The following is a 16,154-nucleotide window of genomic DNA, read 5'->3' as shown; positions in this document are numbered from 1 at the left end:
TCTCCCAGCCGTGTCAGAGCATCTTTGGTGCTCTCCTTGTCAACTCATTCGAAGAGAATAGAAAAACTCTCAATAGGAAGTCGTTCATGAAGAATCCTCCTTTCCTCTCCTTCCTCTCCCATTTGCTGTGTTACACTCAGCACCAGATCAAGTTGGAATCTCTGCCCTGTCACTCATCAGCTATTTTGAGCTAACCTCTCTGAGCCTCCCTAGTTTCCTGTGAGGAACGCATAATAAAACAAAAATTGTTCTTAAGAATAAATGCCTGGTATGGGATAGGCTCGCCTTTTTTTTTTTTTTTTTTTCTTTTTTTTTTTCTTTTCCTTTCTTTCTTTCAAGTGCAATGGCTTCAGATTTGCGGGGATCTCAGAAGTCATTTCGCCAGCCCCTCTCGGGTGGCTGGGTGCATTCTGCGCCTCCCTCAGCCACCGGTGCCTCATACCCTTTATTCTAACAGCATTCAGGTCCTGGGATGCCTGAAGCTGGGGAGGCAGAATCAAGTCCCGCCCAGCGCTTGGAGGAGTCAGAGGGAGCGATGGAGAGGCGCGGGCTGGTGACCCCCTCTTTCCCCTCCTCCTGGCACCGGCGCCCTTTCTCTGTCGGGGAAGGCTAGCCCAGCCCGCAGCCGCGCGCGGCTGGGGCCGAGGGCGCCCCCTCCCTTCCTCCCTCTCCCCCTCCTCTTCCTCCCCTCCCGATACAATGACTGGGCCGGAACAGCGCATCAGCCGAGCCTCATTGGCAGCGGCCGCCCCAGCCCCCGGAGAGGCGGCGGGCGGGGGCAGCTGGGGAGAGAGGGAGCCGAAAGCCCCGGCTGACAGCGAAAGGAGGCAGGCAGGACCGAAGGACGCGAGAAAGGCGGCCCGGGGCACAGCTGTAAGTGTGGATCAAAGCGAGGACGCACGGCGAGCGGCGGTGGCGGGGGCGACCTGCAGACCCGGGCCGGGGGATGCGGCAGGCGCTGGCTGCCCAGAGAGCCCGGGAGTCGGGCTGCGTGGCTCACGTGCTGAACTGGAGCTTGGACAGAGAGGAAGAGGAAGAAGAGGAAGGCAGCTGCCGCCGAGAAAGGCACAGCGCAGAGCGGACTTGCAGGACTGGCGCAGAGCCGGGTCTCCAGGTCCCGCGCGGTGCGCAGCGGAGACAATAAAGTAGCGGTCTACAGCCCCGGAGCGCCGCAGGGAGGAGGCGGCTGAGCAGGTAGGTGGGCGACCGCCCCAGGCTCCCCAAGCGTGCTGCCAGGGCGCGGCCGCAAGACGCGGCCACAGGCGCGCCCGGTGCGCCCCGGGCGCAGCGCGCACGTTGGGAGACCCCCAGCGGAGGTGCGGATCCCCAGAGCTTGGGAGAGTAGAAAACCCCGCCTTGGGGTTCAGGGTCTGGTGCAGCCTGCGCTGGAGTCCCTGGGGCACTTGGCACGGCTCTTTGGTCGCTTTGGTGGTATGGAGACAGGAAGTTTGGCGGTTTCGAGGCGTTGGCGTTGGTGGGGTTTGTAAATGCGCCGCCGGGGACCTCGTGCTTTGGTTGCCGCGCGTTCGTGGGAGGTCGGGAGAAGAGCTAATGAAGCCCAGATCCGGCCCCCAGAGATACTTCCAAAAGGCAGCGAAAAGAGTGGGGGGAAATCCCTGGAGTTAGCAGCGGACACTAAGGGTTTGGTTTGGCTGCGCTTTTCAAATAGGTGTGTCAGATCCTAGCCACTCCTATGTTGGAGAGGCAGTGTACATGTGAATCGCTTCTTATTTTGTGGAGTATTTCACTTTTCATTTTCATCTGGGGAGGAAAAAATAAATATAATCTTTAGCTCCTACTTTGAGAAGTGCCATTTCGTTTGGAGTAGAGGACAAACTCTTCCCTTGCATTGGATGTCCTGTGCTTTGAAAGATACTGAACAGTGCCTGCTCTTGTTCACAAAAGGGGTGAGACGTGTATTAAATCTTCTCCGGCCTGAGAAAGCAGCCGCGGGAGGAGGTCTCTCTCTCTCGCTCTCCTTTGTGTGGCCGCTTCCTTCCAGATGTGAGAGGGTTGGGCTGGGCGCTCCTGGGTGGAGTAATAATTATCCTGAACATTCCTGCGATCTGTTAGGACTTGTAAACATACCAGAGCCAAGTCCTCTGAACTTCGCGAACTGATTTGGTGTATTTGCTGGTACCCAGACGGCTGCGACTAGAGGCAGGGCCTTTCGGGAAAAAAGACCTTAGGGTGCTGATAGCAGCAGTCTTTCCGGAAAGCTGGTTGATGCTTGGAGATTAGGCAGTGGCGCCCCTAGAAACTTACTAGCCAAGTCGGAAGATGTGTACAAGATTATAGCGCGATCCCCAACGTGCTGTTTCCCGTCCTAAAGGGAATGGATCTGTGAGGTTTCCAAATCAAATGTCTAGAGGGGAGGAAAAGCAGCTTCGCCTTACTTAACCTCACCAAGACGCACTTTCATCTGTCATACACGTGCTGTGAAGAATGGTGGTTTAGAGAGCTTACTGTGTGCCAGGCATCCTGGTAGGCACTTTTGGGGCATCATCCGTAATCCATGAAGTGGTAAACCTAGCCCTAGAGAGAGATTAAGTAACTTACCGGAAGTCCCACCAGTAATCTGTGGTTTATATAAGATCTAATTTCAGGTGCCAGGCTCTTAACAAGACAGTGCCTCCGAACGGGATGTGCTGCAATGGTGGTGTTAATGCAGATGAAGAAAATAATAACAATAATAACTACCATATATATGTATATATACACACATATATGCATATATACACACATATGTATATGTATATATACACACATATATGTGTATATACACACATATATATGTATATACACACACACATATATATATATATATATATTTTTTTTTTTTTTTTGAGACAGAGTCTCTGTCGCCCAGGCTGGAGTGCAAGTGCCCGATCTCGGCTCACTGCAACCTCCGTCTCCCGGGTTCAAGCGAGTCTCCTGCCTCAGCCTCCCGAGTAGCTGGGATTACAGGCACACGCCACCATGCCTGGCTAATTTTTTGTATTTTTAGTAAAGACGGGGTTCCACCGCATTAGCCAGGCTGGTCTCGATCTCCTGACCTTGTGATCTGCCCGCCTCGGACTCCCAAAGTGCTGGGATTACAGGTGTGAGCCACCGCGCCCGGCCCATATATTTTTAATAAATTTAAAAAGATGATGTTTAAGAGAGACTGACACTCAGTAAGCACTCTATGTATTTTTGTCTCTAAATTGTCACAAGACAGGTGGTGGATGTATTGGTGTTGCTACAATTCTTCTTCTTTTTTTTTTTTCCCCGAACTCTGTCACCTAGACTGGACTGCAGTGGCTCAATCGCGCCTCACCGCAACCTCTGCCTCCTAGGCTCAAGCGATTCTCTTCCCTCAGCCTCCCTTGTAGCTGGGATTACAGGCATGTGCCACTACGCCCGGCTAATTTTTGTATTTTTAGTAGAGACGGGGTTTCACCATGTTGGCCGGGCTGGGCTTGAACTCCTGACTTCAAACGATCCACCACTTGCCTCGGCGTCCCAAAGTGCTGGGATTACAGGCGTGAACCACCGCGCCCGGCCATTTCTTTCTTTTTGTAATCTGAAAATGTTGTAATAAAAAGTAACATACACACACTCCCACACACACACCCCTTTTGAACTGTGCTTACATTTCCTAAAAGGGTGAGAAAAATTTAGACAACTCCAAGGACTTATTGAATGGTAGAAGTTTAATCACTTGTTTGTGACATCTGCAAGTAATATTAATCAAACATTTTATTTGCTTAAATTCAGAAATACAGGTGGAATGCATTTAAACAATATGGTGCTGGAACATGAAGAAATTACCTAAATACCGTATTTTAAGGTTTAATTTTCATTATCCATGGGAAAGTTCTCAGAAGATCTTTCCCCTGCAAGTGATCATGGTGATCACAATCCTGTTTTCCTGTATTAAACTTCACTTTGTTTTGAAATTAATAACTTTCCATGTTAGTGGCAGAAAAGTGAATGGGTTTCTCAAACAGGCAGATGGTTGCATTTGAGCCTAATCTAGAAAAGCGTGGGAGGAGTTAACTTCATAGCCACTCCCAAGTGTCAAATCAGCTGAAGTTTTCTCAGTAATGTTTATTGTCACTGGCCTCTAGTTTCAGCAAGCCTGAGAATCCTAGTTCTCCATTTGATTCCACAGATTTAATCAAGACTCTGCATGCTTTGAGCAGACAAAAAGAAAGTTTTGGCTAACTTACAATACAAATAGGGTACATGGAAAACAGTTAAAAATACCCTGCCTTATCCAGCCTGCAGTAATTGTCTAGCAGGAAATCTTCATAGTTATCTTACACACATAAGTGAAGGTTTGAGGCTTATACTGCAAGTGATCTTTCTATTTCTCCCTTTAAATCTGCCCCAGAGATCTGATCGTATCATGAATGCACTATTTGTATATGTTCGGGACTGCTGAGGCTCACTGAAATGACTATCAGCCTATAGATAAATAATGTACTCAGCGCATCAGCAGGTCTTACATGTATCTTCCTTTACTTACGTATGTGGTTGTTAGATGTGGTTGTGATTTTGTTTTAGATGGAAGATTCTGGGGGGATAATTCATGTATTTCTAAGCCAGTAAAATGTTTTTTTTTTTCTCCTCTTCTGACAAATATGTGCCATGGGCAGTTAGAGAGAAGTGGTAAGATAACAATTTTCTGTTGCCAGATGTTTGATAAACCCTCTAGGTAATTTAGAGGCCAAATCTCTTATTCTCCCCAATGACTGGATTTACTGAAATTATCATGTCATTTCTTATCTCATTCTTCCTGGTGAAATCAATTTTTAACCTAATCTCATAAGACAGTGTTTTTTCAATATGAAGGTCATAAAATCCATTTAGTGGGTTACTACCAGTATTTTTTTTAGGTATAACAAGACAACAAGTGTCAGCATCATCATATGTTCTAAGAGTTCTGTAATTTCATGAAACTTTGAGTCACTCCTATGTGCATTCTGGGTTGCAGTATAAAATGTGATTCTTAGCCGTCAAAAAGTTTGAAAAGCACTGCCACGGGATGCATGTATCTGTTAGTGCTATTTTGATAATAAGTTACAAACCCAAATTTAAGTGGAATTAGGGTATTATATATATGCATATATAGAATATATATATTTTTTCTTACATATGGGTTCAGGTTACTAAAAGGTACACGGGTAGGACTGACTTCAAGAGCATCTTGCTTAGGGCTAAACAGTGACTTCAGGATCTGGTTTCTTTTCATTCCTCAGGTCTGCCTTTTTCTTCTTGCCTCTGTGTATTGGGGTCCTTCTTGGGTGACAAGATGACTGTATACTTGGTGGTTTACGCAGTTTCAAGTTCAAGTCCAGCAACCAAAAAACTCCCCTTCCCCAGTTGTTGAACAAAAAGTTTCAAAATGAGCTCTGATTCGCCCAATTAGCACGGCTGGAGGAAATCTGTGTTAAGTGGCTTCTGCAGAGGTTGAGGGCTTTGCCCCAGCAGTGGAGTCCTACCCAGACCATATAGATGGAGGACATCAGCGGGCTGGACTGCCACATGAATACAGTTGTGGAAAAAGGGGGAAATTAAGGCTAAGAAAGTCTGGAATAAATATTCACCGCAGGGTACAAGTGCCTAATGCACATAGGCTGATTCCTCTTCTTTTTGATGCCGCAAATAATGGAAAATGAGCTGAATTGTATTCAGGCAAATAGGTTATCAATACGATTTTTCATGTGTGTAAGGAAAACTTTAGCTGTCACTTTTAACGTGGTCAATATCAGGACTTATGAGATCAAGATGCAGAACAAGTCAAATTGATAGTAGTTACTTTATTTTCCAATGACACTGAGAAGAAAAAGGCAGATATATTGATTAAAAACCCACAGCCGTCCCAAAACCTCTTACAAGGGGGTGATTGTGATCCTCTTTTCATTTATGTGCAAATCTTGGAAGACATTTATTTGAATCAATTTGCTGTGCTAATCTAATGAAAGCAGTTATTTAAGTACTGTCTTAGAACAAAGTATTTGAAGAATACACCTCCTTAAAGCCCAGGGCAAATGAGTGCTCTATTCTGCAGCTCTTCAGCCTTGAGGTCTTTATTTGGGTCTGTGTTACTTTGTCGTTAGAGATGTGCTGCTTTTAATTGTCCTCTGTCACTTTATGTACAGTTATCCAATGGGAAAGGGGGCCCTAGTGTGTACAGCTGTGAGGACAATGTTCACTCACAGCAGAGGGGCCCTAGAAGTAGGGCTTGCCTGGGTCAATCCTTGTTAATGTCTATGCCTCCGGTTTGGACGATAAATTATATGGCCACCCCATGTATAAAGGCTACTGTTTTAGGGGGCCACGAGTAGGCATCTATTTAATAGACTAAATTATGTGATAAAGAATTCCTGGTGGGGTGCACTGTAATCCCAACATTTTGGGAGGCCGGGGCAGGAGGATTGCTTGAGCCCAGGAGTTCAAGACCAGACTAGGCAACCTAGGAAGACCTCATCCGTACTTCAAATTTTAAAAATTACCTGGCTGTGGTGGCACATTCCTGTAATCCCAGCTACTCAGAAGACTGAGGTGGAAGGATCACTTGAGCCCAGGAGGTTGAGGCTGCAGTGAGCCGTGATAGTGCCATTGCACTCCAGCCTGAGCAACACAGCAAGACGCTGTCTCAAAAAATAAAAAATTAAAATAATTAAACTGAGGAAGTCCTTACCATAACTGAAAGATAAAACTCCAGATGCCTTCCCTCCCGGGAGCGGGAGCGTTACCAGCGGCACCTCACCCTCCTTCTGACTTCCATAGCAGGATCATCCAGGTCTCCTGAATCTGAAAAGCCAGATTCTCCTGAATCTGAAAAGCCAGACCTGAGCTGCAGCAGCTTCCCGGTGGGGTGCCGCCTCCTACCCCCTCACCGTCCTCCCCTCCTCCCAGCTCCCCCACCCCCCACAGGGTGGTAGAGGCTCTGCAGGTGGGGGAGCAGTGCTGGGGCACGTCGGCGGTGGCCATCAAGCTCTACATCCTGTACAAGTACCCAACATTGGACGTCCACCGCTTCAGGTACCTGCTGAAGCAGGCGCTGGCCACTGGCACGTGCCGCAGCCTCCTCGCCAGACCCCTCAACTCCAAAGCCAGGGGGGCCACTGGCAGCTTCAAATTAGATCCCAAGCGCAAGAGGAAAATCCAGCCCAGGAAGATGGCCCCCCGACGGTCCCCAGGAGAGCGGGAGAGGCCAAGGGGAAGGGCCCCAAGAAGCCAAGTGAGGCCAAGGAGGATCCTCCCAACGCGGGCAAGGTGAAGAAGGCAGCCAAGAGGCCAGCAGAGGTGCAGAAGGCTCCTCCCAAGCCAGGTGCAGCCACAGAGAAGGCCCACAAGCAAGGCGGCGCGGCCAAGGACACCAGGCCACAGCCGGGCGAGGCTAGGAAGGCACCCCCAAGCCAGACAAGGCCACGCAGGCCCCTTCCAGTGCCAGCAGGCTCAGTAGGAAGGCAAAGGCCAAAGGCAGCAGGAGCAGCCAAGGAGATGCTGAGGACCACAGGAAAACCAAAGCTGGGAGTAAGAGTTCAAAACCCACTGTCAGCAAGGTCAAGAATGGTGCTGCTTCCTCAACCAGAAGGTGGCAGGCCAAGGCCAAGGCTCCTACAGGGCAGCTGCCTAGGGGGCTGGGCAGGGGCCAAACGCTAAGTCTGCTTCTGCTGCTAAGGACAGTGGCTCCAAGGTGGTGCCTGCACACCTGTCCAGGAAGACAGAGACCCCCAAGGGCTCAGGAGAAGCTGGACTGCCCATTACAGTCTCCTCATCCCAAGTGTCTAGCCAGAGGGCTGTATCCTAGGGCCGGAGGCAGGGGTGGAGAGAGACCGAGCCTCTGCCCTAGTTTTCATTCTTCAACAAACCACTGCTCTATTTATTTCATCGTAAGCTATTTATCAATAAAGACTTTTGTTTCTTTCCCCCACCCCCAACACATACACACAAAATCTTGTGCAGATGTAAAGGCTCAACAAATAATAGTAGAACTAATGGTAACAATGGCAACACATGGTTACCAATTCACTTATGCTGGGAATTGCTCTGTGATGTCCATGAGGGTGCCCTCATTTCAATGCTCACCACACCCTATGAGGTGGGGACTCCTAACACCCCTCACTATACAGCCAAGGAAACTGGTTATGCGGTTGCCACTTGGCCAGAATCACATAATATTTGTTGAGTTTGCAAAGTGTGCATGTTGACTAGTGTTTTATAAGAAGGCAGGACAGGTCATTGTGAATACTGGTTGTAGCTTCAGAGGATCTACACTCAGATCTATCTTTGCTTCTTACTAAAGGTGTGCTTTGACCAAGTGACTTAACCTTTTTTGTGCCTCAATTTCTTCATCCATAAAGTGGGGATTATAAGAATTCCTATCTCATCAGGTTATTTTAAGGATTAAGTGACAAAATACAAAGAAGTGTTTCATGTAGTAACTGTGGTGGAGTAAATACTAAAAACATTCTAGCCATTATTATTTGTGCTTTGTAGAGGCTAGGAAAAAATTAATAATTCATATTATTTGTTGAACACCAACTATGTCCCACATTTTAAGCTAGGCATTTTTTAGTTGTCTTCTTTCTTCTTACAAATCCTCTGAGATGGGTGTTATGTCCGCTTATTGTTCATTTTACAGATGAGGAAAACTGAGATTCAATGAAATGAACAAGTAATGGAGCTTTAGTTTCAACTCCAGGTCATTCTGACTCTGGAGCCTTTGATCTCATAATTATAATGTCATATTTTTTGCCTTGGAAGGGAGCCTTAAGATCAGCTAACCCGTAAAAATAAGCCCCAAAGAGAGGCTGTGATATGACAAGTCATTAAGGGATGGCGCAGGGCTAGAACCTAGGTTTTCAGCCTCCCACAACCATCTCTGTCTTGAAGACAAGTGCATTCACCCCATAGGATAACCATGCTGAGTGGGCACAGACACCGTTCAGGAGCACTGGACTTAGATGTCTTCTAATCCAGCTACAAAAAGTCTAGAGCTGTGTTTGCTAAAGTGGGTAGGTGTATCCCTGGTGGTATATGAGTTAATTTTAGATGATAGATAGAGAAACATTTTTCCTTATTGGCTATTTATTTTAACGTGTACCAGAAAAAAAATTCACCTATACCTTCATGTCTTGCAAAAGATTATATTCCTTTCTGCCTTGCTGAGCAAACTATTAACAGATTGAATAGTGTTGCTTAGAACGAGGCTGAGAAAGAAATCATGTCAGTGTAAAAATATGTGTTAGGTAAAACACAGTGTAGATAGTACTGGAAAATGGCAAAACCTATGAAGGGAAGATGTGAATGACTGAAGTCTGGGAAATACTGGACTGGAGAGATGTTTCCTGAACTTGGTGCACACAAACCACTTGCGGATCAGATTCTGATTCGGCAGATCTGGGATGGGGCCTGAGACTGCATTTCTAACAAGCTCCAAGTGATGCCTATGGTGCTAGTCTGTGGACCATACTTTGTGTAGCAAGGGATCAGGGAACCTGGAAGACTCGTGGGCATGTATTGAGTGCTGTAGAGGATATATAAGGCAAATCCCTGTCTCCCAGAAGCGTAATCGTGTCAGGGAAAGGAGATGTGAATGAACATGGAAGGTGAACTCCCCCATCCAGACACCAAATGAGAGGTATGGTGATCTGTCTGGAGCTACTGCATGGTAGCAGGGGGTGCACGGGATGGCATTGCGCTTGGGCCTGAAAGATTTGCACAGCAAGTGGAGAGTTCCAGAGCATTTGACAAGTAGGAAGAAGGACAGAAGTAGCAGGGAAGCCTCAAAAAAAGGCCCAAACGGAGATTTCAGCAACAATCTGATGAACACAGAGAATCAGCATGGAATGTTGGATCAGAATAAGTCCCCTTTTCAAAGCACAAGCCCCACTAACTGGTGTCTGATGATAATGGCTACCTTTTATTGAGCCCCTATAAGTGCCAGATGCCAGGCATTTGCCAAATACTTTCCAAGCAGCATTTAATTCCATCTCCACAATGACCCACAGTAACCCACATTCTGCAGAGGTGGAAACTGAGGCTTGGAATGGGCGAGTGACTTGCCCAAAATTACACAGCTAGTAAGTGACACACCTGGAATTCAAACTCAGAATGGAGTTTGTGCTCTTTGCTACCATGCTGCACAAGTCTCTGCTTTTTGTTGTCCTTGGCAGTCTCAGCATAAGAGCTTGCCTTTTTCTCCCAAGAGCCTGCCTCCCAGAAGATTCTAATGGTTCATATTGTTCCCAATGAGACTATTGCCCCCTACAACAGATCCTGAACAAGCATCCAAAGTTATCAAATAGGTTGTCCTTAATCATTATTTATAAAAGATGTCATTCCTTTCTGCCTTGCTGACTAAACTATTACCAGAATGGAATTTTCGGCATTGTGATCTTCCATAAGAAGTAAGTGCAAAACTCCCCCAGATAAACACTGAATGTGTTGTCACAGTGAAGAGGAGCTTGGCTTTGGAAATCACTAAGTAGCCTAGACAGACAGTTATTGGAAATAATTATGCTCTTGCCACAGCATGGGGCCTGTCACAGCCCCTCCTGATTCAAAAGGTCTTTCTGGAAATACCAGCATCCATCTTCCAGCTGGTGCTTATAACAGCCGACAGCGTCGGTGGGGGACCCAGCAATGGATGTGGCTGAGGATTATTGTCGGGCTTCCCTTGTTGCACCTGACTGAGCCCATCCCATCAATTCAGTCTTTGCAAAAGAGCAGAAGGCTCATATGTGACCAGAATGCGGGACAGGCACAAAGCATGTACGGCCAGCTTTGGCCCTGCTTCATCCAAGTTTAATACTCAACCCGAGTTCTGCCAGATAAAGGAGGGGCTGGGGAGAGAGGGGAGCTGGAGTTGGCACTGAATCAAGAACCAGGAAGGCCAAGTTCTGATCCCACCTTGGCAGCAGACTGACCAGAAGCATGCTCATTAGCTCTCTGGATTTGTCAAATGGGTATTGACACTTGAGGTCCTTCCACCTCTAAACATTTTATGCTATGAACAACCAGAAGTGTGCACCCTGCACTTTGTCTGTGTTGGCTGGACTAGTCTCACTTTAATTTTTTTTAAATGTCAGATAGATGCACTTAAAAGGCTTCCTAAGCAGTGGTGTATCAGTGGATAGTTTCAGTATAATTATTTGCCATGCAGTAAAAGTGGTATTTTGTGTAACTTGTCATATCAAATAACCTTTTAGTATTTAGACAAATCTCAAAACATTAAGAGAGTGTGGCTTATTCAATAAATCAGAAAAGATAAGGGTATGTGGGGCCATCACAAATGAACTAATTGCATTTATTTAAATGTGCAAACTGAAATGCAGAATCCTGACAAACTAATGAAAACCATGTGCCCCTAGATTGGGAACACAGAACGCCATCCCAGTTGGGCTGTAAGACTTAAAATTGAGGACATATCATGGTCATTTGCTCCAACTGTGTTAAAGTAATTCAATTTGTATTTTTAAGAGGAAAAAAAAGTAGTGTAGTGTTTTATATACCTCCAGGTTCCCAGTCTAGCTGCTCTTTTACTGCCTGAAAGAATGGGGCATCCAGTTTACTAGAGGTCAAAAGTTTGATTCAAACACATTAAGAGGAAGAAATTGTTTTTGCAACGATTCAGATGCTTTAAACAGTTCAGATCGTGAGTGGTTCTCATTGTACTTTCTAGCACTGAACTTGATTACACTTGGAAAAGCATCCTGGAAACTGATCTTTGATCTTTTCTGGATCTCAGAGAAAAGCTATGAAAATGATGCTGATAAAGGGTATTTAAAAATTGGCAGTTTGTCAGCAAGGCTTCATGCTATTCCATAGATGCTTTCACTAAACAATGAGTGGGAAATGTAACTTTGTCTTCTTGCAGAGCCTACAATGCAAACATTTTTTCTACCGCATGTACAGTTTCATTTATATAGTGTTGTCAAGGAATAAGTAATTTGTTTCACTTAAGTGATTTTTCCAGGTGATTGAAGCTTATCTCTTTGTACACACATGATTTTTTGCTTAAACTTTCTTTGATGAAAACATGGCACATGCTTCTTTACTTTTTTTTGCTTGGTGCGTATAATGTGGCTACATCTTTTCCTGACTTGGGGTTATCATGATAAAGATTGCTTTTTGTTCTGTGCTGTAATCCTGTTATTATTTGACAGCTGAATTGTGTGGGATTGAGAGCCTCTGTGTAGATAGTCACAGATCCATGTTCTTTTAGAGTTACCTTTATTACTAATAATAGAGCTCCTCTGAGTAGTTAGCAAATCCCAGGTAGGATGCTAAGAATTCATATACATTATAATCTTGGCTAAACTGTCCACCCCACTCCAAGAAATGATCATTATTATTCCTCCTACTTTACAGGTAAAAATTGAAGTTTAAGAGATAAGTCGTAAGTGGTAGAGTTGAGATTTGAACCCATGTCTCTCTAACTGCAAGATGCCTATTGCCAGTTGTTGTAAAACCCACTTCTTCTATTTCTCCTCTCTACCCCTCTTTGGGTATTTCTGTCTGTCCTGTTGCTTTAAAAGCCTTTGCCCAGGTAAGGACCCAAGATTAAAAATGTGCCTATTTCGTGGAACTTACTGTTATGTTTTTCCTTAAGTGGAGTTCTGAGGGTATTTTTGATGATTTCTGGGTTCCCAGACATCTGCATATTTGCAGTTCCTAGAAGTCTAACCTGTGAATTCATCACTGTGTATGCTAAGGCTTTGGGAGGGATTATAGGATTTTCTGCATTATGATTAAGCAGCATAATCAAGAAACTTGCAGTCAGAGGAAAGCTTGGCAATTCTGTAATGCAGAAGTTGGCAGACCTTTTCTGTGGAGGGCCAGATACTAAATGTCTTAGTTCATTTTGTGTTACTGTAAAGGTATACCTGAGGCAGGGTAATTTATTTAAAAAAACAAAAAAAAACAAAAAATGGTTTTATTTGACTCATGATTCTGATGGCTGGAAAGTCCAAGATAGGGCTGCATCTGGTCAGGCTGCTTCCACTCATGGTAGAAGGGAATGGGAGCTGGTGTGTGCAGAGATTACATGATGAGAGAGGAGGGGAGAGGTGAGGGTTGGGGCATGCCAGACTCTTTAACAACTAGCTCTTGTGAAAACTAAGAGTGAGAACTCACTCACCTTTGAGTGAAGGCATTAATCTAGTCGTGAGGGATCCATCCCCGTGACACAAACACTACCCATTAGGACCCACCTCCAACATCGGGGATTAAATTTCAACATAAGATTTGGTGGGGACAAACAACCCTTATCCAAGCTATAGCACTAAATAAAATAGGCTTCGTGGGCCCTATGGCCTGTATTGCAACTCCTCAATTCTGCCTTTGTAGGTCAAGAATGGCTGCAGACAATACATAAATTAATAGATGTGACTGTATTCTGGTATACTTGTTATTACAAAAGCAAGCAGGGGGTAGATGTTGGCCCATGAGCCCGTCCTTTGCCAATTCCTGTTATCATAGAAAAAAAAGATCCAATCGAGGTATTATAAGAGTCTAAATAGGTAGGTGATTGAGAGTCAGTGTTGAGTAGTGGTTGTCAATCTGTGGCTCTGGAGATAGCTGCCAAAATTTGTCTCCTAATTCCATCACTGCTTCAACTCAGGCAAGTATCTTAACCTCTCTGCATTTCAATTGTCCATCTTTAAGACTGGGAAAATAATAATCCTTGCTTCATAGGGTTGCTTTGAGAATGAAAGTAATTATTTGTAAAGTATTTAGAAGCGTGCCCAGGACAAAATAAGCACTGTCTAACTTCTGTGAAATTAAGAATAGTAAGGAATACATTTCTAGTGAGACAAAATATTTAGTGCTTTGATGGAAGAAAGGGAAACTTCCTTTGCTCTGAGTGCAGTGGAGGGCAGGGATAAGGCTCCTGCCCTTTGAGGATGGGTGTGGAGAGGAGAGAGTGGGCAGTGTGGGCAGCACAGTGGGTTAGGAAGAACTCTGGCCTGGGAGTTAAGGGAACTGGTTGCAGAACCCAGACAAGTGGTAATCTGCAGCATCCCCTGAGTCAAGTCACTGTCCTCTAGGGCCTTGGTCTCCTTATCTATAAAATAAGGAGGTTAAACTAGAGTAGTGGATGCAAACTGATGGCCCATAGGCTACATTCTGCCTATAGATATGCTTGGTTATTCCCTAGACTGTTTTTAAAATATTTGAATCAATCAATAGCAAGTATGAATCAGGAAATTCCACAAAACAATCTGGATCCCTGGTTTCTTTTAAAAATTCAGAAGCTCTAGCAACACTGGCTGCATTCCCACATGGCAGCAACTGACTAGCACAGAGCTCTGGTGGCTCATGGGTTCTGCGTTGATTGCTGTAGCAGATGCTGCTGGTGTTGCTGGTCCCTACATCTTTGCCCTGGCCGTAGTCGTGCATGCCAGCTTCACTTCCCGCTGCCAGCACCTGCATTGGTTTGTCTGAGGACTTTCTCTGGCTGTGGAAGTGGTGGGCTGGAAATGCAGAGGAATTAACATCCATTCCCTCCAAAAATGAACAGGGTTTGGCCTGTGGATACTCCAGCTCCCTTGCCCATCCAGTGAAACTAAGGGGTGTATATTGTACACCTTTTCCCAGAGTTTCCTCATGGGGTTAAGCTCCACTCGCCCATGGTGATAGGTGACTTAATAGGCTAGTCCTTTTTGTGTATGTGTGTGGCCTTATCTTTCTTGTCTCACTTATGCACCGTCCTACTATTGTTTCCTGGGATGACCTCTCAGATAAATACCTTACACTTGAATCCTTATCTGGGATTGGCTTCTGGAGGAATCCAGACTAAGAAAACCATAGGCTGGTTGTGGTGGCTCCTACAATCCCAGCACTTTGGGAAGCCAAGGCAGGTGGATTTCTTGATCCCAAGAATTTGAGAGCAGCCTGAGCAACATGACAAAACCCCATCTCTACTAAAAAATATATAAAAAATTAATCAAGCATGGTGGCATGGGCCTGTAGATGCAGCTACTCAGGAGGCTGAGGCAGGAGGATCACCAGAGCCCACAAAGTCAAGGCTGCAGTAAGCCAGGATTGCACCACTGCACTCCAGCCTGGGTGAGAGAGTGAGACTGTCTCAAAAAAAGAAAAAAGAGAGAGAGAGAGAAAGGAAAAGGAAAGAAAAAGAGAGAGAGAGAGAGAAGGAAAGAGGAAGGAAGGAAGGAAAGGAGGGAGGGAGGGAGGGAGGGAGGAAGGAAGGAAGAGAGAAAGAGAGAGAAAGAAAGAAAGAGAGGGAAGGAAACCCATAGTCCTCATAGTCCTTGCCATTGAGTCCCAATGAGAATTGCCATTTTTAAAAATCACACTTGAGCAGTTTTTCTCGGGTAGAGAGATGTTTGTCCATCCCATGTCTATCAAAGGAGGGAAGGTAATGGACTAAATGGGCTGTGGGTTTCTGGAAGAATGAGATTCTATTTCCTTGTATAAGTAAAGAGTAGACTGGAAGATTTTATGCAAATTGCTTTCTTCACGTATTGGAATCTTGTCTCTATCAGTGTCTGCATTTGTGATTCCTTTAATAGGAGATCCTCATGGATTTTTAAACTGGGGACCATTTTTGTGGGGTATTTTGTGAGAAGCTATCAGAACCCTAAATTACCACTGGTGAATTGTTTTGACCTGCCTAAGGAGATTTGTATTTTAAAAGAGCAGACTTGAGAATCAAATTTGTATTCTAATTAGTTGACCAACCATTTCTGTTTACCCAGGACTAAGAAATTTTCTGGGACAAGGGACTTTTAGTACTAAAACCATGACAGATTGGTCACTGTACTGTAGGTGAGGTCACACATAGGACCTTTCAAAGTTCAACCCCTGAAAGATTATGTTGCTGCAATATAAACATATTTCCAAATAGTAGTGTATTTTAAAAATTAGCCCAAATGTAAAGTTGGAAATAAAAATAGCTTTTTTCTAGATTTCTAATTGCAAAAATCTGAGTGAGTTGAACAGAATGACTTTGGTTTTCCTTTTTGTCTTTGCCTCTGCTTTGCTTTTGGCTGAGCTGCTGGGCAACAGCACTGTTTGTTGGGAGAGTTAATTTGGAAACATTGGATATTTCTTCCTTTTTGGGACCTCCACTCACTCACCAAGAAGCAGCAGGTGCTTGGCATGTTTGCGCTCCACCCCGGAAGGGTTCT

General features: G+C 45.1%; 1 protein-coding gene and 1 pseudogene across 1 annotated transcript in view; both read left to right on the top strand.

Moving 5' to 3' along the window:
• Positions 1 to 834: 834 nt before the first annotated feature.
• The window catches only part of LOC105483959 (FERM domain containing 4B), a 364,588-nt gene continuing 349,268 nt past the window's right edge, over positions 835 to 16,154 (top strand). The window contains exon 1 of the mRNA XM_071092071.1: positions 835 to 1,194. The gene's annotated coding sequence lies outside the window, so the exon portion shown is untranslated. The remainder of the gene's footprint in view (positions 1,195 to 16,154) is intronic.
• Positions 1,488 to 15,166, top strand: LOC105483974 (histone H1.8 pseudogene; annotated as a pseudogene).

Source organism: Macaca nemestrina, chromosome 2, assembly GCF_043159975.1.
Source record: "Macaca nemestrina isolate mMacNem1 chromosome 2, mMacNem.hap1, whole genome shotgun sequence".
Lineage (NCBI taxonomy): Eukaryota > Metazoa > Chordata > Mammalia > Primates > Cercopithecidae > Macaca > Macaca nemestrina.
This window is presented reverse-complemented; position numbering and strand designations above follow the sequence as displayed.